Here is a 26,456-nt window from a genome sequence, read left to right as displayed (position 1 = left end):
TTGGTGCATGCGGACGTGCTGTGCAACGCATGCCACGCCTGTTTGATGGAATTTCAGTCGGGAGAACGGGCATACCAGTCCATTCATCGTATATCCTCTCGTTCCAAGAGCTTCCCCACCTGCACTGTTCAGTGCGGTCACGTGTTGTGATCAATAGAAATGAAGTTACGGTCTAATGTACCCCTGAAAAGGTACTCGAGGAGAAGGAGTATAGTGTCAAAATAACGTCGAAATTATGCCTCCCCACACCACAACACCTGGACCACCAAATGGTCATGTCTGACAATTCCTGAGGCACCCTCATACGGCGAAAAGTGGGAAGACGTATTGCACCCAGGAACCAATTTATTAAATGCTGTAAGAGGACTATATCCTAACCACAAATATCACGCCCCCCTACTTTAACATCACCTCTTCCGTACTTCACCGTCGGCATTACACATGACGGCGGATAGCGTTTGCCAGGTATTCAGCAAAGCCAAATCCCTCCATTGGATTGCCATAGAGTATAACGTGATTCATCACTCCGAATCTCTAGTTTCCTGTCATCCACTGTCCAGAGGCGCTGCACTTTACACCATCTCAAGTGTCTCTTAGCACTGACTGCAGAAATGTGTCACTTATGAGGAACTGCTCGACCACTTTTCCCCATACTTTTAAACTCCTTATACACAGTGATTGTCCCAGCTGGACTGCTGATAGCACTTTGGAAGTCACGAGTGATACCTTCGACTGATTTCGTGCGATTTTGTATAACCGCCCTCCACAGTGCTCGAAGGTCCGTGTCTGACATTACATGACGTCTACTTGGGTTTTGTTTAGCTGTCATTGTTCCTTCGCGTTTCCATCATCAACTGTGGACTCGAGCAGCTTAAAAGAGGTGAAGTGTCCCTGATAGATCTGTTATTAAGGAAACGTCAAATGACCAGTCCATGCCCGAGGTCACTGAGTTGACCGACCCATTCTGCTGTTACCGTTCCTACACTGACAACACAGAATTCCCTGCCTCCTTCTACAATGGCGGCTCTGCCACTCGTGAATCTAGTCGTCATTACCGCATTACATAGGGGAGCCCTGATACTTTTGACACATAGTACATGTTGCTGTCGATCGCATGTGTGCACTACGATGATGGAGAATGATTGGATGTACTTTCGTGGAGATGAGCACCGGCAAATCAATTGGCAGGGTTGGTGATGGAATGCAGCGCCGCCGGCGACCTGCCCGCAGAGATCCCGTCACGGTCGCCAGGGCGCCCGCCGCGCGCAGCGCTCTACGCCGGCCGCGCCCCGCCCCGCCCTGCGCTCATTACGGCGAGTTTACCTGCCGGCGCCATCAGCCGGGAACTCATCACTTTAAAACGCCGGGCCCGAGCCGGCGGCATTCCGGCGGCGCCTCTTCGCGGTCCGGCGCGATTACCGGGCTCGCTCTCCAAAGGAACGGACTCTCAAGAGCTTTTCTTTCTAGGATCCAGTTCCTAGTTGCCACTGTAAAGTTTCGTAGTGTTAAAGCACTCAGCCATCAGACGAACTCAGACCAGCTTTAAGATACTGCGAGGGACATTCAAGAATTAAAGAGACAAATTTATAGAACTGAAATTGTTTGTACGAGGGATTTTGTACTTTCATGACTTTACGTTCACGTCACTGAGATGAGCTGTCAACAGCGATCAAAAATTGTTTCGTTAACAACATGAATATTGCATTTAACGAAGGCAAGTCCGCTTGAAGTTTCCACATAAGCTGTGCAACGTTCATTATGGTCCTTTTTTTGCGAAGGTGCAATTCCGACTAAAATCTATACTCGAATGATTGTGCAACATAGTGAAAGTTGTATAAACAGCAAAATTTTTTATAACTGAGTAGAAGAGTTAAAAACTTCAAACACGGCCAGACTTCGTGACTGACGAGCAACGTTCTAGCCAGCCAGTTAAGTGTCAATTCCTCCGCTTGAAACCCGCATTTACAATACAATTCGTGAAGACCGACATTTCACAGCTGAACATACAGGGTGTTGGGAAATTCCCGTTGCGAGGTTCTAGGACTTGCAGAGGGGAGTGAGCACATAATAACTTGAATAGGAACCTATGTTGGTAAACACACCGTTTCCGTGCTACAGCCGGTTGAAAACGTGTTTGCTAGACAAAGTATGCAACGGAGTAGTCATGGTGAGGGGTGGTCACATCGGATCGGCCGATGTCATTTGACGTCTGTTCTACCACTCTGACCTGCTTTGAGCCTCATTCACGCGCCTGTCAGTGTTACAGCAACATGGTTGCAGAAGACACCTACCTACATGATTCTTCTGAATGGCGAAGCTCACGGTGATGGAAGAGCTGCTCTTCGCCTTTATGGAGATCGTTCTCCACAACGTCCGACTCCATTGCATTACCTTTTCGCCGCGATTACACAAAAGCTTCGGGGAAGGGGTACCTTTACGTCGCCAGGTGTGAATGTGGTGCTCCAAGGAGACGCCACACACCCGAATTGGAAGAGGCTGAATTTTTTTACAATTGCAATTTTGGGAAGAATTCAGTTAACAACCAAGCAAGCTGTAGTATGACAGGGGACAACGAATCTCCCACGCAGTGTGCACGGTGTCTTTTTATTACTTTTTACATCTTTTATCCCCCTACTCGTCAGAGTAAAACAGGCTGTTGTAGAATTCGGTTCTTTTCAGACAAATTCCACCAAGTTGGAAGCCCTGAAATATTCCCGATTGCGAAATTTGGGACAAGATCTCCAATTTTCGCAACTGCCTCATAATCTGAGGCAGCCTCTCTAAAACAATGGCTGGAATAGGAACAACCGGAACTGCTTTTAATGTGTTTCTGGTAGGCGGTCTTGATTTTTTATGTCCCATTGACATCGTGCTTATCACAGACACTGCCCTCCCTCTGTAGGATGTGGTTGGGAAGGAACTGGCCGTGAAGTAGCTGAAGGAATCATTCTTGAATTCGACAGAGCAATAAAGGAAAAACAACAAATTCTGATTACGTGTCTCAAACGCTGCCGACACTTCGCTCAACAGTCTTAAGCAACCCAGATTCTTAGAAAAATGTCAGATCGATTCACTGTAAAAATGAAACCATTAAGCTTTATTACCGCTGCAAACGCTTCACACACGGCCTTACACAATCTTATCTGCTATACTGAAACTACTGTGGCATTTGTTTGCAGACCATGACAGAACAAAATAAAACAGCATCCCTGTGTCAGAAGCTTATAGATACAACGTAGCAGGAAACGAGAGGGAGTATCATTTTAGTGGCAGGAAGTGAAAGCTTCGATTGCTATTTTGTAATGAATGAGGGAATGGCATCTTCTGAAAATATTTCCTCTTTGTCGAATGGAAAGACGGGGCCCGCGTTCTGCGACACGTCGAAGTTCACAAGACCATCTGTCGCCAGCTTCACAAGAGGACGCATTTTCCCACAACTCCTTTACGACGTAAAGAAATAAGTTTTTTCGCCTTAGAATGCATGATATTCACAAAAGTTTTGGTACGCAACGCCTTTAAAATTACGACATCTCCAAAATAAATGTTTAGTTTGCTTTTGCTACAGATGCCAGAGCCTAGAATAATGGATATCTCGTCAGTCATGGCGGGGCAAGATAAAGCAAAGACTACAGCAAGCAGAGGAGGCTAGAATACCGTCGTAAGCAATGACAGCGATGGCATGCGTGAACTACGATCTCTACACGGTACGGTTGCATGAGTGAAGATTGGAAAAACGCTTATGGTTCCCTATTAAGACGTCCGAGATCAGAAGTTATGGCTGTGAAATAACTGATTGGTTGTGCGGTTGTGTAATCCACTATACATTATAACAGTAATAATACTACTGGCACACACAACTCAAAGTTCATTCGTCATATTAAGGAACTTTTTTCGCACAACGTGCACGAAGGTAAAGCAAGACAATATCAGTGCCACTGCTTCACCGACTTCGAGACCATTAAACGCAAGTAGTCACAAATTCATCTTTTTACCGCACCTGAAGTTCATCGCTCATATGACTGTACTTGAAACAGTTATTGCAAAACGAACTTCAGAAGTGTTTGCTCGAATTATTATCCACGAGCGTACCACAGTCTCAGTGTGAACTGAATTCAGTTTGGCGGATAGTACCAGAGCGTACGGAACTGGCAAGTGAATCTCAATGCCTCTCTCAACCCCCCCCCCCCCCCACCCCTTTTTTTTCAACCCACACAGTTGCAACTGGATTTGTCCCTAACTAACTTTATCGAACATAGCACATTCTGTTTAATACAGAACACTACGTATCACATTAGCGCAAAAACCTTCACTTCTAGTGGGTTGCTGTCGAGGAATACGGTAGCAGATAAGCAGTCTGGCTTCGGAGGGGCCTACAGTATTAGTCGTACGTCAGCTAGCCGTTAAACCATTGTAAACCACACTCATCTTCAGCTTGACTCTCGAAGGCTGGAATTCATCATCTGAGGGAATCAAATTGCCATTAGTGCACATTAAAGCTTTTAACGACTGCTTTCCTAATGAAGTAACATCGAAACGGGACAGATCTTTTTTTCGTATATACTTATTTTTTTAATAAATACTGAACTTAAACTATGACACTGCCGTAATGTTTGCATTGTCAATAATGAAATGATCTTTCGCAGAAGAATTACGATGGCTATTCAGAAAGTAAGTTGGTTCGGACAGGCTGCGAAATGGAAACCACAGTTCATACCAAAAATGTTTTATTTGCAACATTTACTTCTCTTAGCTGACTGCAGATACCGAGAATTTGTTGTTAAATCTTTAAACGCTGCTGAGTCAGATACCAAAAGCGCTAGTCCCTGTCATTGGCGAAAGTAATTTACTTCGAAAGATTTTTTTATGAATACGCTGTACCGCCTCAACGTTGGCGCATACTAAAGCGCTGAAAAAGCAGACAAAATGAAGCACTGTTTACGTAACAGAAACTTAACTTAGCTAATAATTTTGTGACAAAACAAGTACAAGATGTCTTATATGTTCAAGCAGAAGAAAAATAAGATAGTGAATATCAGCTATGATGACTAGATGTTTCATTCGTATTCATTTCATCCATCGCACTACAAAGCAACACCTAAGGTACGGAAGCTGCTTCAACGCTGATCGTTAAATAGTAAGATACGCCGTTAAACAACAGTATTACCTACTTCATGGAATCCTGTTTTGTGCCTTGAACAGAAAGCGCCAAGGAAGCAATTCGCTTTGCTCCCGCTCCTTAGTGAATATTACCTTGAGGCTAAATTGATTTTATTACTACAATCAGGCCAACTGGCAGTGTCCTTGGCCTTGTATTCACTGTCTGTCACAGACGTCTGCGTCCAGATCACATAAGCCCACTGCGAAAGTAACTTTCGCGAGACAAAATACACACTTTCCGTCTCGGAAAATATTGTATATCTAACTTGTAAAATCAGTGGCGCAACTCTTTATAAGTATGTCCTACAATGTCAGAAACGTTTCAAAATAAAGACCTCACACACACTCTCATCTTCTTTTCCTCAAGGCATTATATTTAAAAAAAAAATATTTCATCTGTTTCATGCGGCAGCATCAAAACTTTCACTGCCGCAACAGAGTCACGGCTGATAAACAAGCATTCCCCATTCTTTCTTGGAAAGCTACCCTATCTATTATCATTATTGTAGCTTACCGTATCAATATTTTTTCTGGAATACACTGTTATACAATATTTTTAATCTGCGTTCAGATTAGTTGCCTGGTCAAATGTTTCAGGTTCGGACGCTCAACAACAAGGTCACAAGAGCCCATACAAAATGTTTTCACGAAGTGTGAGACTAAGGTTAACAAAACTCTGTGCTCCCAATACGTTAAAAACAACAGCAATAGTAATCAGATAAAATATTTCTCGACTGAGCATCTAATAGCAACACTAAGATATTGAGAACTATTCTTCAGATATAGCAGACTCATACCTAATAATTTTTAAACCTACGAACAGTCAGTCTTCGGATTTGTTTGTATGCGTGGAGACACACACACACACACACACACATATATATATATATATAGCAGTAGCCTTCGTTACACACAACACGTGTACCGCTTGACGCAGCTCTGACTTTGATGCCATTCGCTACATTCTCATCTCCGAATTGTGCGTCATTCTCATGCAAGAACGTCGAGATATTTTTTTTAACTGAAAAAACTGTAAAAATCTGCACAATCATGTTGGCTCCCTGTTCGAAAGGTCGAACGTCCATTTTGTGTGAATCGCCACCAGAAGTCATTACAAAAACATTCCCCCCACAAAACAGAAACAGAGAAGTGCCGCGCAGTGCACTGCAGGTGCAAGACTTCCCACTCGACGTCAGACTTGTGTCGCTGCCCAGTTATGCAGACAGCTTCTCAGTTGGTCCCACAAAGCTGAATAGACCCTGTTCCAGATCTTTTCACAATAGAAAACATAAGGATAGTCATCAGGAACAGAACCCACGCGTTTTACACGGTCAGGCAGAAACACTAAACCGATGCGACACGAAGGAGTTATTCGAACGGGACGAAAATCAGTAGATGTGATGTACATACCGACTAACAAATGACTACCATTTCAGAGAAAATTGATGATTTATTCAAGAGAAAGTTCTTCAGAAATTGAGCAAGTCAGTAACGCGTTAGTCCTTCTCTGGCCCTTATCAAAGCAGTTCTTCGGCTTGGCATTGGTTTATAGAGTTGTTGGATGTCCTGACGGATATCGATCCAAATTCTGCTCAGTTGGCGTGTCAGATCGTAGTTGGGGACCCTGTCAATAATGCTCCATGCATTCTCAGTTGAGGATAGTTCCGGTGATCTTGCTGGTCGAAGTAGGGTTTGGTAAGCACGAAGACAAGGAGTAGAAATTCTCACTGTGTTCGGGCGGACATTATCGCGCTAAAAAGTAAGCCCAGGCCCGCTTGCCATGAAGAGCAAAAAAACGGAGCGTAGAATATAGACTACGTACCGCTGTACCGCAAAGCTGCCGCGAACGACAACCAAAGCGGTCCTGTTATGAACTGAAATGGCACCCCAGACCTCACTCCTGGTTGACGGTCCGTATCGTTGTCGGCAGTCAGGTTGGTATCACATTACAGTCCATGGCTTCTGCAGACACGTCTTCACTGCTCTGTTCGAAGCGGCACTTATCACTGAAGACAACTCTGCTGCAACCAATGTGATTCCAGGCCGAAGAAGTGTCTGGGCACTGTCCGGGCGGCACCGGATCCAACCTGACTGTCGCCCTCCATACGACTCCACAATCAAGACTGATGGTGTGGTATGTCATTTCTTTCCATAGCAGGACCCCTTTGGGTGTCATCCGCGGCAAACTTACAGCATAGCATTACGTAGACGATATTCTGCGCCTCGCTTTGTTGCTCTTCGCGGCATGCAGTCCTACCCTTATACTTCAGTAATATAAGGCCTGGCCGCACACTCGAGAGTTTCTACTGCTTGTCTCTGGGCTCGCCAAACTGCCAGAAAGGTCGCGTATCCCTTCCCAACTGAATGTTAGGAGCATTATGGACAGAGTCCTACAATTATGTCTGGAATTTGGCGACCTTACGCTCCAGCTGGTCGGAATTTGGCATTATAACCCTCGGAAGGTCTTCCAACATCTCTATCAATCACCGTCAAAAGGAATACCTGCTTGCATAAGGGCCAGAGGTAGACCAACACGTTATTAACTTACTCAATCAACGAAGCTCTTTCTCTTGAATGCATCATGCAATTTTTCCGACATTATAATTACTTGTTCCTCTGTACATGTACGTCATATCTACCGTTTTTGGTCCAATTCGGATAATTCCTTCATGGTGCGTCGCTTTTTTTAAATCTTAGAGTATACTTGGATGCTAAGAAAGTGAACGCCAAATTGTCGGTTGATTCTTTAATTGGTCCTTGTGGCAGCTACTACGTTCTTAATGGCCGCTTCTCCAACGTATAGGTATAAAGTTAATAAATAACGCTTTTTTACATACTAGTCCTGGAAAGTATCAATCTAATACGAAGGACTTATCACCTTCATCGCATGTTTCATTTCGTTGTATTGCCTGTACGAGTTGGATTTGTATTCTGGTTTGGTCAGCGAATTGTATGTATTCCCAGGGTTTATGATCAGCGGATAGAGAGGATGGGACAACGTAGTGGTGCAGTTTTCTGCCGAAAAATGTACGAGCTGCTAGTGACGTATGCGCAGGCACATTATCCTAGTGTAATTTCCATTTATTGTTAGAAGCAAATCTTAGTACATTACATATCACGAATGGCATGAAGGTTCAAGTAGCACACCCGAAAGTACATTATATTCTGTCATTGACATCAGAGTATAATGTGAGCAACGTCTGACTGGGCGCGGTTAAGTGGGAGTGCTTCAGGGGTCAGTGCTGGGACCATTGCTATTTACATATATATGACTGCTAAAATGACAGGTGATTCTAACATACTGTTGTGTTTGCTGATGACACTATCTTGATAATGAAGTATGTCAAGAGCAACACAGGCAAAGTGCCAAATACTGCACTGCAAGACATAAGCTAATGGCTTGTGGAAAACAAGTAGCTGACACACCAAAATAAGACTGTTTTTACAGTTTCTACCATACAGTTCAGATAAAACTGACGTTCTGATTATACACAATCAACATATGATTAGTGAGCACGAACAATCCTAATTGCAAGCTGTTTAAATAGACGGAAAGCTGTCAAGGAAAGCACATGTTCATCACAATGCTGCTAAAAATGGCTCTGACTCAACTGCTGTGGTCATTAGTCCCCTAGAACTTAGAACTACTTAAACCTAACTAACCTAAGGACATCACACACATCCATGCCCGAGGCAGGATTCGAACCTGCGACCGTAGCAGTCGCACGGTTCCGGACTGCGCGCCTAGAACCGCGAGACCACCGCGGCCGGCAGAATGCTGCTCAAAAACTGAATGCTGCTATATTTGTCATTAGAACAGTATTTACAATAAGTGAGAGTCCAACGCGAAAATTAGTCTATTTTGCTTATTTTCATTCACTTATAGAATGCGGTAGTATATTCTGGGATAACTCTTCCCACGCATGAAAGATGTTTTTGATTCAAAAATGGGCAGTGCAACGATATGGTCGTGTACGCTCACGAACCTCTAGTCGACCCCTGTTCAGAATTTCCGGAATTCTGACACCGGCCTCTGAATATACATTCTCTTTTATGTCATTTGTTGTTAACTATATGAGCTTATTCCAAAGAATTAGCGGCATTCATTCAGTTAATACTAGGCAGAAATCCTGTCTGCATTTGGACTGCACTTCCTTAACACTTGTGCACAGAGGCGTTCAGTATTCCGCTGCATCAATGAGAAAATGTTAGCGGCAATTCTGGAATTTCAAATTTAAATTTCCAAGCTTCTCAGTCATATTCTGTTGGTTGTCATGTTGTTGATTATACTAATATGTACTCAGCAGCTTGCCGACCGCGTACGATACGCGTAAAAAAATATCTCATTCGAACTGGTTTCAGGTATGTATAAAGCTTCCAAGGGGTCTTAGTTTCGACGTCAGACACACATTAAAAAATATCATCACCAGTTTAAGAGTTCTGGGTCCCACATTTTCATATTCCTTGTAATACCCATAGCCACTGATGATCACCGATGCCCTCCTTTAGGTTACCTGACCCGAAAAGTTCAGGGTTGTTGGCTACTGAGGGGTATAAGACGTTGCCGTCGTGAGTCGGTTTTGTTTGAACTAATTTTCAGACAAGACATTCAGAACACTCTCATACGAATCTGTGGCTCTGGTACGATATTTAACCTGATACCTCTTTCTTTCTATAGCTGTCAAACTGAAAGTTCCCTACATTACAATAAGACAGCCACGAAACTTATTCGTGATATTTTACAATTTTTCTCTGAAGCTTTGTGCTTCTATGGCAACTGTCTGCAAAAACAAAGGAGTAGCATGTCTGACTCACCTTTGATGATTAGCTTCCTCACATTGCAATTTTGTTATAACCTCACTAGACGTTATCGAGGTCTTTACGGTGATAAATACGAGACCACCATAAACGTTTAGTCTAAATTTTCCATATATTTGAATTGAAGACTTCACTGCTATTCACTTCTACTTTCAGCCACCTATCTATTGCCACCAATATGTGGCCATTATTACATTTACATTACCATGGATAGTCCTGCAGTTTTAGTAATACATTCTTATTTTCTCTTTCCGGCATGCACGGCCGAAAGTTCTCATCCGAAAGAAGCATGGTTGATTTTCCTCCTGTTACTGCAGGTCATGCAAAATTCTTACTATGGAGCGGTTTTAGGCTTTAAAAAAAATTAATTAAAAATAACCCCTCACGAGCACGCCGCAGGAACATTTTTTAATTCGTGGGGGGGGGGGGGGGGGGGGTGAGTTGGGGGAACGCGCAGAAAGGAGAAATTTCGACTCTAAACCGGTGGACTGCAAACAGTGAGACGAATTTTTTTTTCTGATCTAAAACTTTTCTGTATCATCTTCACCAGACTCTAACGCGCAACGCCTTGTTGATGTAATCATCCTTCTCTGTCTCTTGCCATCTTCAGCTTTTGGTCGTGGTTGTTCCAGTTCATTCCACTGATAACATTTTATAATATGGATCTTCTGGTCCTGCCTCTTGTTTTTTCCCCGTGTTCATCCTTCTAAGATTGTTTGTTCAGAAGTGTAAGTTGAATTAGGTGGCCCGTTAACGAAGTTTTCCATCCCTGTGTCATGTTACTCAATGTCCTTTCCTTTTTAATTTGTCTTCGTATTTTCTGTGTGCATGGATAACAATAACGAACTTTATGATATTTACTATTCAGTGCTGACGTGCTTGGTAGGTTGGTTACCGCAGGAGGAGAGTCCACACCATTTTAGAATTTAATGTCTCGAGGACTCGATACAAGTAATGTATGCGACACTTTAAATTGTCTACGAATTGCGCAAGTAACGCGAGCGACTGAATTCGTCTGGGAACGTTATTGCTAGATATGCGATACAGAAAAAGCATCTCACGTCCCGGCAAAATGCCACCATTTTTCCAGGAACAATGTAGAAGATGAATGGACGGCCATAGTAAATGTAATTTTAATGTAAAGAACGTAAATACAGGGCCACAAAATGTATTCGTTGGCAAATTATTTAATAAAAGAGAGAAGAAAGCGAATTTGTTATGAAGTGCGCAGCGTCACGCGAAGAAGCCAGTCTGCAGACGTGACCTTTACAAACTGGCCAACAGAGGGCACCCACACCGACGCACCACCGGCCGCTGCCGAATGGGTTAACACGCGTGCTGCGCCGCGCGGACTCTAATGTTAATGGAACAGAGGTCCCGTGGCGGCAATCTGTGCGGGCGGAAAACCGCTTCTGAGGCTCGCGTTCGATATGGACGCGCGTTGTTTCCACGGCGGGCCGGCCACAGAACTGTCGATGGGACGATGGCAGGCGGTTTCTGCGCGGCGTCCAAACAATCTACCCCCTCACCGCCGCTCTGCCCTGCCCACACGACCGAACCGCCAGAGTCAGTGGGCGTGCTGTCCGTCTCGCCCACAAATATTCCTACGCGTAACGTGGGCAATGTTTGCGTGTCAAGTATCAGCAACCGGCACAACTCCAAACAGCCGGCGGTACTTGTCGATACGGTCACAAACAGATTATCACAAAGCGTCGCGCATTTGCCAGACTACCAGCGCATGTGAAATTTGTAGAAATTGCGAGGGTACGTTCGAGACAGCTAAACTGAAGTGGCGCAGCATTCAAGCTCGCAGATTTTAATTCGTCTTTAGCCAGTAGTACAGGAGTGGAGCAATGTTCAGTTGCAAAGTCGGAAACTCCACGCGGCTTTTAGCGGATGATGCAGTTGTACGATAGTGGTTTGACAACTTTGGTAAAAGAAAAGAAGGAAAGTGTTTGTTCTGTAAAAAACTCTTAATTCACGACATAGTTTTCTCTGAGAGATACATACTTGGTCCAGCGATCCTGTACCTTTTTCATCCCTTCTCAAACATGGGTTCTGTCAAAATCAGCGCCGGCCGGATTGGCCGAGCGGTTCTAGGCGCTACAGTGTAGAACCGCGCGACCGCTACTCTCGCAGGTTCGAATCCTGCCGCGGGCATGGATGTGTGTGATGTCCTTACGTTAGTTAGGTTTAAGTAGGTCTAAGTTCTAGGGGACTGATGACCTCAGAAGTTAAGTTCCATAGTGCTCAGATCCATTTGAACCAAAATCAGCAAAATACTCGTTGACTGCATGCGTCACTTAACTCATTTTTTGAAAATTTCTTCCCAGTACGCCAAAGTTTCAATTTACGGAACAGGAAAAAGTCACTTGGGACAAGTCTGGTGAATAGGGTGGATGAGGAATCAATTCAAATTCCAATTCATGCACTTTCATCACTGCTGTCGCTGAGGTGTGGGATGGTCCATTGTCTTGCTGCAACAGGACATGCTCTTTTTTGAGCTAACTTAACTGTCAAACGATCCAACAAAGAAGCATAATACTACCCAGTTATCGGTCTACCACCTTCCCAGTAATCTATGAGGATTATTCCTTGGAATGCTAAAAACCGTGACCATCATTTTACCAACTGACAAAATGGTCACTGTCTTCTTCGACGCACTTCCAATAGCCTTGGTTCATCGTTCTGATTGCCCCTTTGACCCCGGAGTCTAACGATGGATCCAGGTTTCATCAACAGTCATAAATCGGCGTAAAAAGTCTTGCAGATCCGATTAAACATCGCCAGACATTGTGTTGAAAACTTGTGCCGGATGCGTTTTTTGGTCGGCTGTGAGCAATCGTGGCACCCACCTGGCACACAGCTTTTTCATAGCCAATTCTCCGTGCAGAATATTATGCACTCGCTCAGTTGAGTTGCCTAAACTCTCAGCAGTATGACGAATTTTTATTCGGTGATGTTGCATTAGCGTATCACGGATTTCGTCATGAATTTCCTTCGAGGCGATCTCGAATGGACAGCCATAGTACGCTTGTCCGACCAAGTTTAAATTCATTATTCCAAAAGTAAATGATCTTCAATGATGGTGCAGAGTCCGTGTGAACTTCGTCCAGTTCTGTTTTTATTTGTGCGGCTGTCCAACCCTTCAGTCCGGTACCCGTACCAGGTAAGAAAGAAGAGCAGCGCGCTTTGTCAGAGGTTCGTCGAGTAAGCGCGACAGCGTCACGGGATGCTCAACCAGCCCCAGTGGCGGGACGCTACATGAGGAGCATCACCGCTGGTTTCCTGTTATACTTTCCCGACTCTTCCCACAAGAATCAACTAGTCTTTTGCTTACTTCCACGTACATATCGCAAGGGAACGTGAAATCAGAGTTGAAGAAATTCGAGTTCACACTAACAATCGTCCGCCTCCACACACCATTTGCGACTGAAACAGGTAAGTGCGAAAGTAACAGGGGTGTATAAAAGTACCCTCCGTCACACATCATCAGGTGGCTTGCGGAGTACAGGTGTGCATGTAGTTGTAGAGTATTACTCACGGATTTAATTCCTTAAGTTCTCAATCGCTGGAATACATTAAGGTGGCGAGGTTTCCTGGCGTGTGTAAGCAGCAAAAGTGCTACTGTCCTCTCAGCTGACAACTGTCTAAATTCACCACGGGTGTTCTTTATGAATTTACTTATACACGAGGCACAGTTGCGCGGAGGTACATATTACAATAAGAGCACGCGTTTACACGTACGTGGGTTGCTCTGACACCATAAGGCGAATTCAGTACTTTTACTGACTTCTTAGCAGATGGAACTCAACACGCTATTCTAGACAGGACGGCAATGGACAGTGGATGACAAGAGACGAGTGATCTGCAGTGATGAACTACGCTGTACTCTGCGGCAATCTGGTGGTAAGGTTTGGGTTTGGCGAATGCCTGGAAAACGTTACCTGCCGTAAGTGTGCACTGCCTATACCGTAGCACACGGAGGAGGTGGTGTTGCGGTATAGGGGTGTTGTTCGTGGTTAGGATGTGGTTCCCCACAGCGTACACTAAAGCACCAGTTCAGAAACGTAAACTGTATCACCATGGCGATGCTATCAGTTACAAAACAGCGTCTGTGAGGCAATGGTTTGTGGAGAACAACATTCCCGACATTGACTGGGCTACCCAGAAAGCCGACATGAATCCACCCTTTCGCATGAGTTAGGACGTCGACTTCCCTCCAGACCTTGGCGTCCGTCCCAGGTTCTCTGGTGTCAACTCATGAGGAAGAATTGGCTGCCATTCGTCCACAGACATTCAGACACCTCATTCAAAGTGTCGCCACAAGAGTTCAAGCTGTTATAAAGGTGACACCGCGTATTAATGTAAACCAATAGAAAACTTTTGATTTGGTAGCTTAGATTCTGAAACAGCGTTGTGGCTCTACGTTTATGCGGTCAGCGTCGCGGTGGCGACGCTAAAAGGGCGAGCTTGGACATAACGTGGCAGAAAATCTTACAAATTAAACAATTTACATATTGCGCTCACTTGCAGGAAGAAACTAAACCTATTTGCACTTTTTATTGTTTACTAGTCTCTCGCGATGGCAGTTAACTGATATGCCGGAAACTACAATGAAATATCCATAACACAAAAATGAAAGAAACGAGAAGAAAATTTTACAAGTAATAGCAATTTGAGTAAAGATGTTACCGAAAGCATGCAGAAGCTAAATCACATAACACCTCATAATAGTACTGAATATTAAAGAAACAGACGCAAATGACGCCGTCTAGTAAAACGTATGTTGGTGAGTGTAGTCAGAAAGAAGGAAAGTAGTTTTGTTCAAATGTGTTCGAATTCCTAAGGGACCAAACTGCTAACGTCGTCGGTCCCTAGACTTAAACACTACTTAAACTAACTTATGCTAAGAACAACACACACACCCATGCCCGAGGGACTCGAAGCTTCGGCGGGAGGGGCCGTGCAATCCGTGACATGGCGTCTCAAACCGCGCGGCCACTCCGTGCGGCTTCTGAACTTTCACTCACGGACGAATGTTTGCTTACTCGCGATCTTTACCTCCACAATCAATGCACCTACACCTACAGCGAAGCTGCCAAAGCGCGGACAAGTTGTTCTAGTTTCCTGAAACGGCAACACCATACGTTTAGGGACCACCCACGACAGCCGCACAGTGACCGCAGGGAACTGTAGCCCACACCGAAATGTAATACGATACCTGCCAAACGAACAGCACAGCGAAGGATAAGACATTTCTACATCCCATTCTCCAGAAATGTGAAGGGATAAGGAAGGAAATAATTAGCCAGAGAAGAGCTTAGAATGTTTAGCATCACTGACCAAATAAGATGTCCTGCCCGTGCAGCGCGCTAGCTAGCGATACAAGGATGTGAGGGAGTCCCCGCGCGGTGCCTTAACCCAACCGCATCAAACGACGATGTGTATTCGTGTCAAGTTAAAACGTCATTTAAATCGCATGGCGAGCTCAGCTCGCAAATGCGCGAGTCAATATACGAATGCATAGAGTTCAGTTTCTATCTGATAGATGGCTCTTAAATGCAATTTAAGGTGATATTAGTAAACAACCAGCATGGCGAAAAGAGTAGTTGGTGGTGATAATGAGGAGGGATTACGGTAACTGCTTTACTTCAATCACCAAAATCTGGTGTAAACAGACAGAAACGCAATGAGTTGTCAGCAGCCGTGGAACACGTACACTTAACGCTCTTGTAATCAGGTCCTAGTTATGTATTACGTACCTTACAACTATGTTACTGTACACCAAACTTTAAGACATTCTAATGTATTAACAGCCAAAAGTGTTTTTCTTAATCACATTACAGTTATGTAGTTTTTATTTTTTTTTAATCTGTATCTGTAAACGCTATTACGCAAGGTTTGTCGCGGTGTAGTGCGTTCTGTGAAAATGGCTGACAATTCTTCCTGTTTCGTAGTGAAGCATAAGCGTGCAACACTATTAAAAATGCCAAGAAACAATTTGTTCTGGATGTTTTTTCACAAGTTTACAGACAAAATCGGCTTGGAAATTTTCCGAGGAACTTTAGAATTCACATAATGGCAAGGCTTCTTCTTTTTTGTCTCAGAACTGGATTCGTAGCTCAGGCGTTAGCGTTGGAAAATGGCAGTTCGGTACTCTGCGCTTTGCTAATTCGAATCTCCCTTTGGTCTTTTCTTTTCTTCGTTCAATTCGTATACCTATATCATTTAAAAATAAAAAATCATTAAACATATGCTAATTAACATACAGGGTTATTCTAAATGATTGACCCATTTCCAAAACTTCGTATTTATTCAAGTACAAATCCAAAATAAACCAGCTTTATACCAATGAAAAGAGAAAGTTTCAAAGTTTTGCTCATAGAGTATGATATCAATTTAATAATTTCTGTTTAATTAATTTTTAATAATTATTTAACCATTAGAAATGTTATAAATGTTCAATGTGACCACCGTTGGCTGCACGGCAAACATCGACGCAGTAGCCAAACTCGTCCCACACACGCGAGAGCGTATCTGCTGTTACTGAGTGCACCGGCAGTGATCCGGTTCCGCAGATTGTTCAGAGTGGTTGGTACACGTGGGACGTAAACAGCTTCCTTCACGTAACCCCATAAGAAATAGTCATAGGGCGTTAGATCAGGAGATCTCTGTGGCCAGAAGCGCAGAGCCAGGTCCGTAAGTCCCCTGCGACCGATCCACCGTTGAGGAAGGGAGTCGTTCAAATAGCCTCGCACATCATGGCGCCAATGTGGCGGAGCTCCATCCTGTTGGAAAATGAAGTCCTGGGAATCTTCCATGACTTGAGTGAACAGCCACTGATACATGCCCAGGTACATGATTCCCACTACGGTTTCTTTCCACAAAGAAAAATGGTTCCTAAACCTTTGTACGGGATACGGCATAGAACACATTGATCTTCGGTGAGTCTCTTCCGTGTTGGAATGGTGAACATGGATTTTCCAAACCCCGTATGAAAACATTGTCTCTGTTGACTTTTCTGCTAAGATGGAACGTCGCTTCATCGCTAAAAATTACACGCTGTAGAAATGCATCATCCTCCATCTTCGCTAGCACATAACCACAAAATGCGAGACGCTTCTCTTTGTCACTGGGGTTGAGAGCCAGCACAAGTTGTAATCGGCTGCGCTTGTACAGCAAACGCCGTCTCACAACTTTCCATACAGTCGGCTGAGGTATTCCAGGTTCTCGACTGGCTCTATTGGTAGACTTACTAGGACTGCGCACAAAACTTTGTTGAATCCGTCGGACAGCATCCCCTGACGCACGCGGCCGACGTGTGCTTTTTCCTTTGCACACACTCCCAGTCTGTTTAAATTTCGTTAAATAACGGTTAATGGTGTTAGGAGTTGATGGTTGAATACCGAATTTGGTACGAAATGCCCGTTGCACTCCAGTTTGCGGCTCACTTTTCCCTTTTCAAGAACGCAGAAAAACCTTGTACTCCACAGTGGCCATCCCACTCACAACTAACAGTTCAAATGCTTCAAATGGCTCTGAGCACTATGGGACTTAACATCTGTGGTCTCAGTCCCCTAGAGCTTAGAACTACTTAAACCTAACTAACCTAAGGACATCACACACATCCATGCCCGAGGCAGGATTCGAACCTGCGACCGTAGCAGTCGCGCGGCTCCGGACTGAGCGCCTAGAACCGCGAGACCACCGCGGCCGGCCAACTAACAGTGAAACATTCCTTAAACGTATGCTAATTAACATACATCTGATCATCATCTTTTGTAATAAATGCACGTCTTCTCGTTTATAATTATGTATCAATCGAAAAAATTGCGCCTTTCACTGCAGATATAAATTATTAGTTATCGACATTTCATAAAGGATTGTTACGAAATATCGTTTAACTTAAGAAAACATAACAAATTAAATTTTGGGAAAATTCAGATACTCTTCACTTGGCTCAATTTTTTTATACCACAGATATGGTCTCATACGAGCCAAGGTGATAAGAGCCATCGAAACATGTAAAACAATTTTCACCGCATCAAGCACACCGTTCAAATGCTGCAATGTAATCTAAACTCAACAGAATTGATCAATATTTAAATTAGGAATTAGGGGATTTGTTGCGAGAAATAACAAAACATTTAAGGTGAGAGACGTACTGAAAATAATGCACGTAGCTTTGTCACACATCACTGCAGACCGCTGGCGGGATACAAAACAGTACGTCATAAAAAAGAGGAAAGAATGTGGTGCATGGATGTCTTCGTGGATTCTGTCGTTTGTTGGCTCGTTATCAACGTAGCACATGACTGTTCCAGCACTAAAATGTATTCCTCGGATTGAGATGGTTCAGTACGTAGGTACATGGTGAAATCCCTGTAAGACGCTTTTACGTCGCACATCTCTCGCTCAGAAAAATTACCCTGCGTTTAAATTAGCAATTTTCATTACGTTTGTTTTTAATTACAATACTGTGTCAGCTAAGAATGAGAGCTTGTTACATTTCCCGTCTGGTACCATGAGAAGCATACTGCCAGAGTTATGCTAAATATTAATTCATTGTGTTTACAAAATAAATGACAATCGAAGCTACTTTGTTTCTCTGTTCGTCTTTATTCACGTTTTGACTGTAACTGTTTGCATCACTACAGGTTAGTTGCACCAGCTGGCTGGCTGTCCAAGTTAAATGTGCCGGTAAAGCTGTTGTCCCGTATTGGCTCTGAGCACTATGGGACTTAACATCTGAGGTCATCAGTCCCCTAGAACTTAGAACTACTTAAACCTAACTAACCTAAGGACATCACACACATCCATGCCCGAGGCAGGATTCGAACCTGCGACCGTAGCGATCGCGCGGTTCCGTACTGAAGCGCCTAGAACCGCTCGGCCACCGCGGCCGACTGTCCCGTATTACCGCTGAGTCGATGCGCACGTAATGCAGAGCATACAACTATTTTTTGCATCGCGTTTATTCTTATGATGAACGCGGTATAGAGAGCGCAAAGTTAACACGAGTACGTGTACCACCACATGAGACTTTAACCAAAACCACGGGCTCATTTTCCCACGCACATACCTCCGAGTGAGAGGAAAACGGATTTCAACAAAAGGAGTGTTGTGTGTTGCTCAAGAGAAAAAAGTCAGTGGAAGGGCGTGTCAGTGAAAAAAAAGTTGTGTTGTTCCATGTTTAGAGACAGAGAGAGGTGGCGCAGTGGTTAGCACACTGGACTTTCAATCGGAAGGACGACGGTTCAAACCCGCGTCCAGATTTAAGTATTCCGTGATTTCCCTAAGTCGCACCAGTCAAATGCCGGGATGGTTCCTTTGAAAGGACACTGATGATTTCATTCCCCATCCTTGACACAAGTCCATCTTGTGCTCAGTCTCTAATGACCTCGATGTAGACGGGACGTTAAACGCAATTTTCCTTCCTTTCCTTCCTCAAGTGTTTGGGATCTGCGATACCCAACAGTCATACTAGCAGATATGTAGAACAATCGTATTAGCTGATATGCATTAAATCCGATTTCACAGCAGCAGTAGGACGTGATTGTATTGTATAGACCGCTTATCTCGTAGATTGGCCAGCCTCAGCGAGGGTTTTAAATTGTCTTCTATGCTCGTTAAGGCAAATTCCCGGTTGGTCCACAGTCTCTATCTCCGGAAATATGATGCACAAACAATTACAATACCAAACACAGCAAAGTGAGGACATATAAAATCACTGAAAAATTCTGCCATCTTTTACCTTGTCGTTCTCTCTCTTTCCTAGCATTTATCCCGTCGTGTGGCATCCTCTGTTTTCATAAATTGGCTTTTCCGCGCGATGTAGACTGTTTTTTCAGTGATTTTATAGAGCTTATAAGGTTGCTGTTTCCCAAAAATGTTACCAAAAATTTTGAAAGTTTGCACAGTTCACACACAGATGTCGCAGACATAAAAAAAAAAAAAACAGAATGCCGCCGGACCGTATAAATGCAAGGAAAGAGAGAGAACGACAAACTAAAAGATGGCAGAAGGAAGTGGAAAAAGGCGTGAAAATGGGATAGGAAACAGCAGCAAAACGTGAACGGATCGGTACTACAAACCAGGGAGTCGAAGGACCATTGGATGACCAAGAAAAATCAAAGTGGAGAAGAATTAACATAATTCGTATTTCAAAGAAGACAATCGTTTTAAATCTTTTTGCTCCTCTGTTGATGGATCCGGCGTGCGTAAAGGGAAACCTACGTATCCCTCAGTGAATTCAACAAAGATTCTAAGTTTCACTGACACAAAAGTGACGTGGCATCCTTCCGCCAGGTGCCTCCATTCCTAGTGAATGAAGTTCGATATTTCTGTGTCGAGGGCAATGTCAACAGAGTTAGAAAGGAAAAATAACAAAGAAAGTAAATATACAGCTCTTAGGAGTGGCAACAGTAGTATTTAAGTACTTTTTAAACAGAGCCAGTCTTACTCGCTGTAACTATAGTCCGGTTACAATTACTTAACAGTTGACGTCTGCCACTTGTCGCTGCTGTGTTGCCACATCTGCTGGCAGCTACTGCAAAGTTACAGGTGGCACATAAAGACGGCAAGTTACTTCACAAATGCCGTTAACTGTGTCAACGTGGAGCAATGTTGAAGTGGCTGCGCGAGGCACGTCGGAAATGTGAGACGTTCTGTCGACGGCTGGCGATAAGTGGCCAACGACTGAAATGCGGCAGACGACGCGTTTCGTAGCTCTCAGTTTAAACTCATGTCCTAAGGCAACTACAACCTCGTGATGTGCAATACATGCGAGACAACGGCAGTCATAAATCTGCGGCCCAACTAAAATCAAGATGGCTTTGCTCACGGCGATTAAAGCTAACCTCTGTGAGCAAACTCAAGACAGAAAAAATTAAGCTTCAGCGCCAAAAGCAAACTGTAATTACCCACTAGCATTGGTTACCTGAAACTACGGTCAAACTGCCTATACGAGCTGCCGCGTTAGCAACCGATGAATAGTCCTCGTTGGCACTTTGTTCCACGTTATAGGCGACACAGGCAGTTTCCAAACTAAAAAGGAATGAGAGGAAGAAAAATAAGAGCAAATAAAAAACTCAATACGATGGTGAAAACGACGCGGCAAAGAATTAGAAACAACAATTACATTTAAATTAATTAACTGAATATCAATAATAATGAAACTCTTTTCGTCACATTTATAAATTAAAAAATCCGCTACATTTGACGAGATTCGAACTTACGACCTTCTACACTGCAGATTTAATCGATATTCGCTGCGTTACGCTACAAAATTAGTTTAAGTAGTTATATTTATGACTGCCGTGACACAGTCGCAACGGCAAGTTGCAGCCTTCAGAAATTCGGCTTCACGCAGAGGCTTCATCGTGCGAAGCTTATCTAAAGTAAGCCGATCTCTGTGACTATGATAACTGTGTATGTGACACTGAATCGCGTCAAGTAGTGCTTGGTTAGTGCTGTGTATGGAACGTATCTATTTCATTAGCATCGTTTGTGTGTGTATGTGTGTGTGTGTGTGTGTGTGTGTGTGTGTGTGTGTGTGTGTGGTTTTTGGTGTGGTTATCATGTGTGACTCAGAATCCAAACAAATCAAGAATGAAAGCCGGACACGGATCAGGAAGTGAACTGACCAATTATTGCGGCAGTTTGACGACGACGAACGGTTCGGGCTTGTCCAGCGGTTTGGCTGGAGGAAACCATCTCCAACGCGTGAAGCGTCAACTATCAAGCAGTTTTAATCGGACTATAGAACGCATACGACATTACAGTATGCACAGGCTGATAGGTAGAGCATCGCATGCCGAGCGAGGTGACGCGGCCGTACTATATGGCAACACGCGTTCACGTCCGGCCTTTCGGACCTGGGCCTTTTCGTGGTTTGCCTATTCGCTTCAGACAGACAAGAAAGGGGCAGGACACAAGAGGCCTCCTTGCCCACCTCTCAAAAATTCGAGTTTGTGCTCTGTCTTTAATGATGTTGTCGTCGACAGGACGTTAAACGCAAATATTCCTTCCTTCCGGCATCGTTTGTAATACCATTACTAACTTTACAGCGAGTTTTTAATTTTCTTTATTCAGGGCAAGCACTGTCATTGGATTAAAAGAAATACCTACAGGATGAACATGAACTCCTCAAACTAAATTTCACAGGGTATCCATAAACATTTTCAAGTACTATGGTTTTATTTCTCATCCCGTTCTATATTTGTATCTGTGTTAAGCTGAAAATATCTGCACGACAGTGCAAACGTCGATGGCATGCGTTGTGGGCCAACTTCTACCATACATTTATGGTAAGAGTTGCGCTCTAGCTAAGCTACGGTTCGGTAGTTTTTGCCCAGCACATTAACCACGTAGAATAAGGGGCGTTAAAAAAATGAGTCGGAAGCATAATTACAGAGACCAGTACCTGTACGTTAGAAGTATTCATCTTGGCTGTCGAGACATTTGTCCCACTGTGACATAAGGCGGTGAATGTCTTATAAAATTCCCGGGGCTGAGATGTTAAACAGTTCCTCACGAACAGGTGGACGTTGTCATCCGAGGTGAATCGTTTGCCTCTCAGATTGTTTTTAAGGGGACGAAAAATGGCGTTATCACAGGGAGAGAGGTCCGAACTGTATGAAGAGTGGCCGAGTACCATTTGAATTTCTGCGAGAGTGCAGCGACTGTGTTGGCCGTATGAGGCATTGCATTGTCGTGGAGCAGAATGATCCCACGGGTCAGATTGCCTGGTCGTTTTGATTTGATCGCTTGGCGAAGAGTGGTCAAGGTTTGCGAGTAACGTTGGACATTCACTGATGTCCAGTGCTGCAGGAAGTGAAACAGAAGAGGGCCATCTTGGTCAAAGAAGAACGTCAGCATAACCTTTCCTGCACTCGTGTGGATGGCCTTGGATTGTTTTGGTAGTGGTGACCCTGGATGCTTCCAAAGGAGACCTTGTCGTTTTGATTCTGGCTCAAAGTGATGACACCGTGACTCGTCTCCGGCCACTACTCGTGCCAGGGACGCACTCCCTTGCCGAACATACTGCTGCAGATGAGCAAGACAGTGGGCCATTCGACATGCTTCCTGATGTGGGTGAAGAATGTGGGGCACCCACTGGGCACACATTTTGCTCATGTGCAGTCGTTCCTTCATAATGGTGAGGACACTACCGACGCTCAATCCGACCGCGGCGGCTGTGGCTTTCACAGTCACTCGGCGGTCCTGCGTAATGAGTGCATCCACCAGCTGGACGATGTCATCGGTAATGCAGTGTGGTGCTCCAGACCGTGCATTATCGGCTAACGACACCCGTCCTTCCCTGAAGAGCTTGTGCCACGCCTTGACCTTTGCAAGGGACATGCAGTGTTCACCGAACACTTGCGACATTTGTCGATGAAATGTCCGTTCCTACTACTCCTGCTTGCTCTTCTGTTGCCGCCTCCATGTCACTGTTTGCAATGCGACTGGCAGCGTTAGATGATTGATGCACGCTTCTGCTGCTAGCTCTGTATAGTCACGTGACTGCACGCGTGCCCTCTAGCGACGGGCTGTGAACGTCCACCATCTGATCGGAACCACACCTCGTTACACACGCATTGTTATGAAGGAAAAACATGCGAATTTGTGAGAGAGAATCTGGGAGCCGACAACTTCTCTCTGCTCTTTGTTTCTCTGTTTGCTTGTTTTACACGAAATTAGAAAAGCACGTCGCTCACAGATAGTCCGTTTTGTGCTTTATATCCTAAATAAATTGCATTTTGTAAGCAATAAAAATTAGCTCATCGCGTAACTTCTGCGCTTCTATGTAACCAAAGCAATAGACAGATTAATGTACAAACATAAAAAAGTCTATATACAGTGGAGACTCTATTATCCATATTGTCAGCCGGGAGCAAACATCTTCACAATTTAGTCTAGGCGTACACGGACAAAGGGCTGCTGAAAGCCAGCCAGCACTGGGCCGAGGGCAGGATACACCAATCCAATTTTATTGTTATTTCAAACAAGGTTTAACATGATTTACACATAATATAACTGGGGGAGCATTGGAACTACACAAAAATATTCGTTTACATCAAATATACAGTAAATATAATTTCTTATTTATCAGTTAACATATATTCACCAATACAATTTATACTGTGGAACTCTATGTTGCACGACATAATCCCGTCGAAAATCGAGCGAACTAGCGGTAAATTTTTATGGTGCGAACGGCTGAATCAGAGCATGCAGTAGTATACACACGTGCATCGTCGAGCCATTATTAACAGCAAAAGTTACGTTTCGTGTTGGGTGTATTCTATATTACAGAGCCTGCAAACATTCGAGGAAATTATACGGACTGTAACATGCATCTAGAAAGCAGACGCCACCAGAAAAAGTCGTGCGAGGTGTTCCGACGCAGAGCAGAATGTTTATATAAAGCTTATCAAAATAACTGTCCCTAATTTTTGAATGTCATAGAGGACGTGAACATAAATATTACTTACCAGAAATGAAGTGCATGCAAATGCTTTGTTTTCTATACAAAAGCCAATGCTCACCACTCAGAGATGGAAACAATGAACTAGTGAAGTAAGTTCGTTATTATAATTCACAGAACAGCTTCTGTGAAATTTATTTACTTAACTTTCTTGTATTAAAATTCATAACATTGTTTTTCAGCGACAGTGTTGAAAGACACACTTCTGATTACAGAAATGACAGTGAAAGTTAACTTTCGTGTGTTCATTACGTAATTTTTTCCGAGCACATGTTCTGCATTCATATTTCCGATTTGCACACACATTTTCACTAAGAGTCATAAGGCATTGCGGTAGTTACAAATTTAAACAACATTTATTATATTTCATTATAACAATTTTGTAGAAAGAAAACAGTTTATAGCACATTCTTTCAAATAAATAAGAATTATCTTAAATATATATACAGTTGCTGAAAATCTCAAGACGATTATGTCGACTGTAGAGTTTATAGCACACTTACCCGCCAGGTTAGCCGAGAACGCTAACGCGCTGCTTCCTGGACTCGGGTAGGTGCGCCGGCCCCGGATCGAGTCCGCCCGGGGATTACCGACGTCGGCCAGTGTACCGGCCAGCCTGGATGTGGTTTTTAGGCGGTTTTCCACATCCCACTAAGTGAATAGGGGGCTGGTCCCCACGTTTCGCCTCAGTTACGCGACTCGCACACATCTGAACACGTTCGCACTATTCCATAAATTACATTAGAATTCGCACTATTCCATGGATTACACTAGACGCAAACAGCTGGGGTACACTAATTCCGTCCCAGAGGGTATGGGGTGGCGGCACTAAGGGCATCCGACCACCCCTTAAAACTAACCTCGCCAAATGCGTTCCTATGCATGCCGACCCTGTGAAACTGCAGAACAAAGACACCAGTGAAAAAAAGAAAGAAGAAGAGTTTATAACACACTTGCCTAATGTGCCATTGCTAAGACTGTGCTCCAAATTTCACACTCTTTACACAATGAAGTCCTTCCAGCAGTTTTATAGTAATGTACAGTGTCCTTCATCCCAGTATAGGTTCAAGTCGATGCATTTCTGGACATTGCTTTATTAAGATACATGTTTAATTTCACTCATTTTATTTCCGAAAACAATAAATAGTTACTATAGTAAACGTTGTATGACGTTCTATTGCAATCAAAATCATTTGGAATGTTGTAAAGCAAATAACGGCCACAAACCAGCTATGAACATATGCGTGAGCCCACAGGCAGCTGCTTAAATAAACCTTGTCGTGCCCACATTCTCCCGCTGCAGCTGTGGAAGAACTAACACATGAATCGGGTAATGATGAATGAATGAGCAAAGCCTAAATATACTGAGAAAAAATATCAGCGCTATGACGCTTTCATGGAATAAGAGACTTAAAAAATAGTAATAAATATCGATCTGGAAAACAGTGATGAAGACAGTTATCACGAGCCCGAGACCACCGCAGCTATTTGATAGCTCTAGCACGACCTACACAGCAACAGAAAAAAACTGATACGATTTATGAAATTACACGTTCGATTTTTCATGCTAGCCAATAATGAGTTATTGTAAAATGTGCAATAATGAATTACTGTAAAATGTATGTATGCTGCATTTAATTTTATTTCGCATATTGTTTAAATTTACTTTTACTTTGCTTTAGAACAATAGGGACATTGATAAATGCCTGGTACAGTAACGCTGCGATATGGAGTGTTCTGTCGGTCCCCCTACGTAACGTTCCCTGACGCGATCACACATTTCAGTAGACAGCAGTGTGCTCGCATGTAAGCCACAATAAGTCATGCAACGGATAGTACGTAGTAATCTTTTTGCCTAAAACTCCGTCAATGGTGCTTTGTGGGCCTATTGTTCAGCGTATCTCTAAATCACATTATCAAAGTGTACTATTTGTCTTACCAAATCAGATACAATTGCCAAGGTTCCAAAATCTGTGAGACGTCGTTGATG

General features: G+C 43.7%; 1 protein-coding gene across 4 annotated transcripts in view; it reads right to left on the bottom strand.

The window, feature by feature from the left end:
• LOC126272766 (myocyte-specific enhancer factor 2) overlaps positions 1–26,456 on the bottom strand; it is an 841,022-nt gene that overhangs the window by 733,186 nt on the left and 81,380 nt on the right. Inside the window, exon 3 of one of the 4 annotated variants that reach the window (XM_049975895.1) lies at positions 20,918–21,024. The exons of the other annotated variants lie outside the window; for them this stretch is intronic. The gene's annotated coding sequence lies outside the window, so the exon portion shown is untranslated. The remainder of the gene's footprint in view (positions 1–20,917; positions 21,025–26,456) is intronic. 4 annotated transcript variants of the gene reach the window in all.

This window comes from Schistocerca gregaria, chromosome 5, assembly GCF_023897955.1.
Source record: "Schistocerca gregaria isolate iqSchGreg1 chromosome 5, iqSchGreg1.2, whole genome shotgun sequence".
In the NCBI taxonomy this organism is placed as follows: domain Eukaryota; kingdom Metazoa; phylum Arthropoda; class Insecta; order Orthoptera; family Acrididae; genus Schistocerca; species Schistocerca gregaria.
Note: the sequence above shows the minus strand (reverse complement) of the source record. Positions and strands in the feature narration are given on the sequence as shown.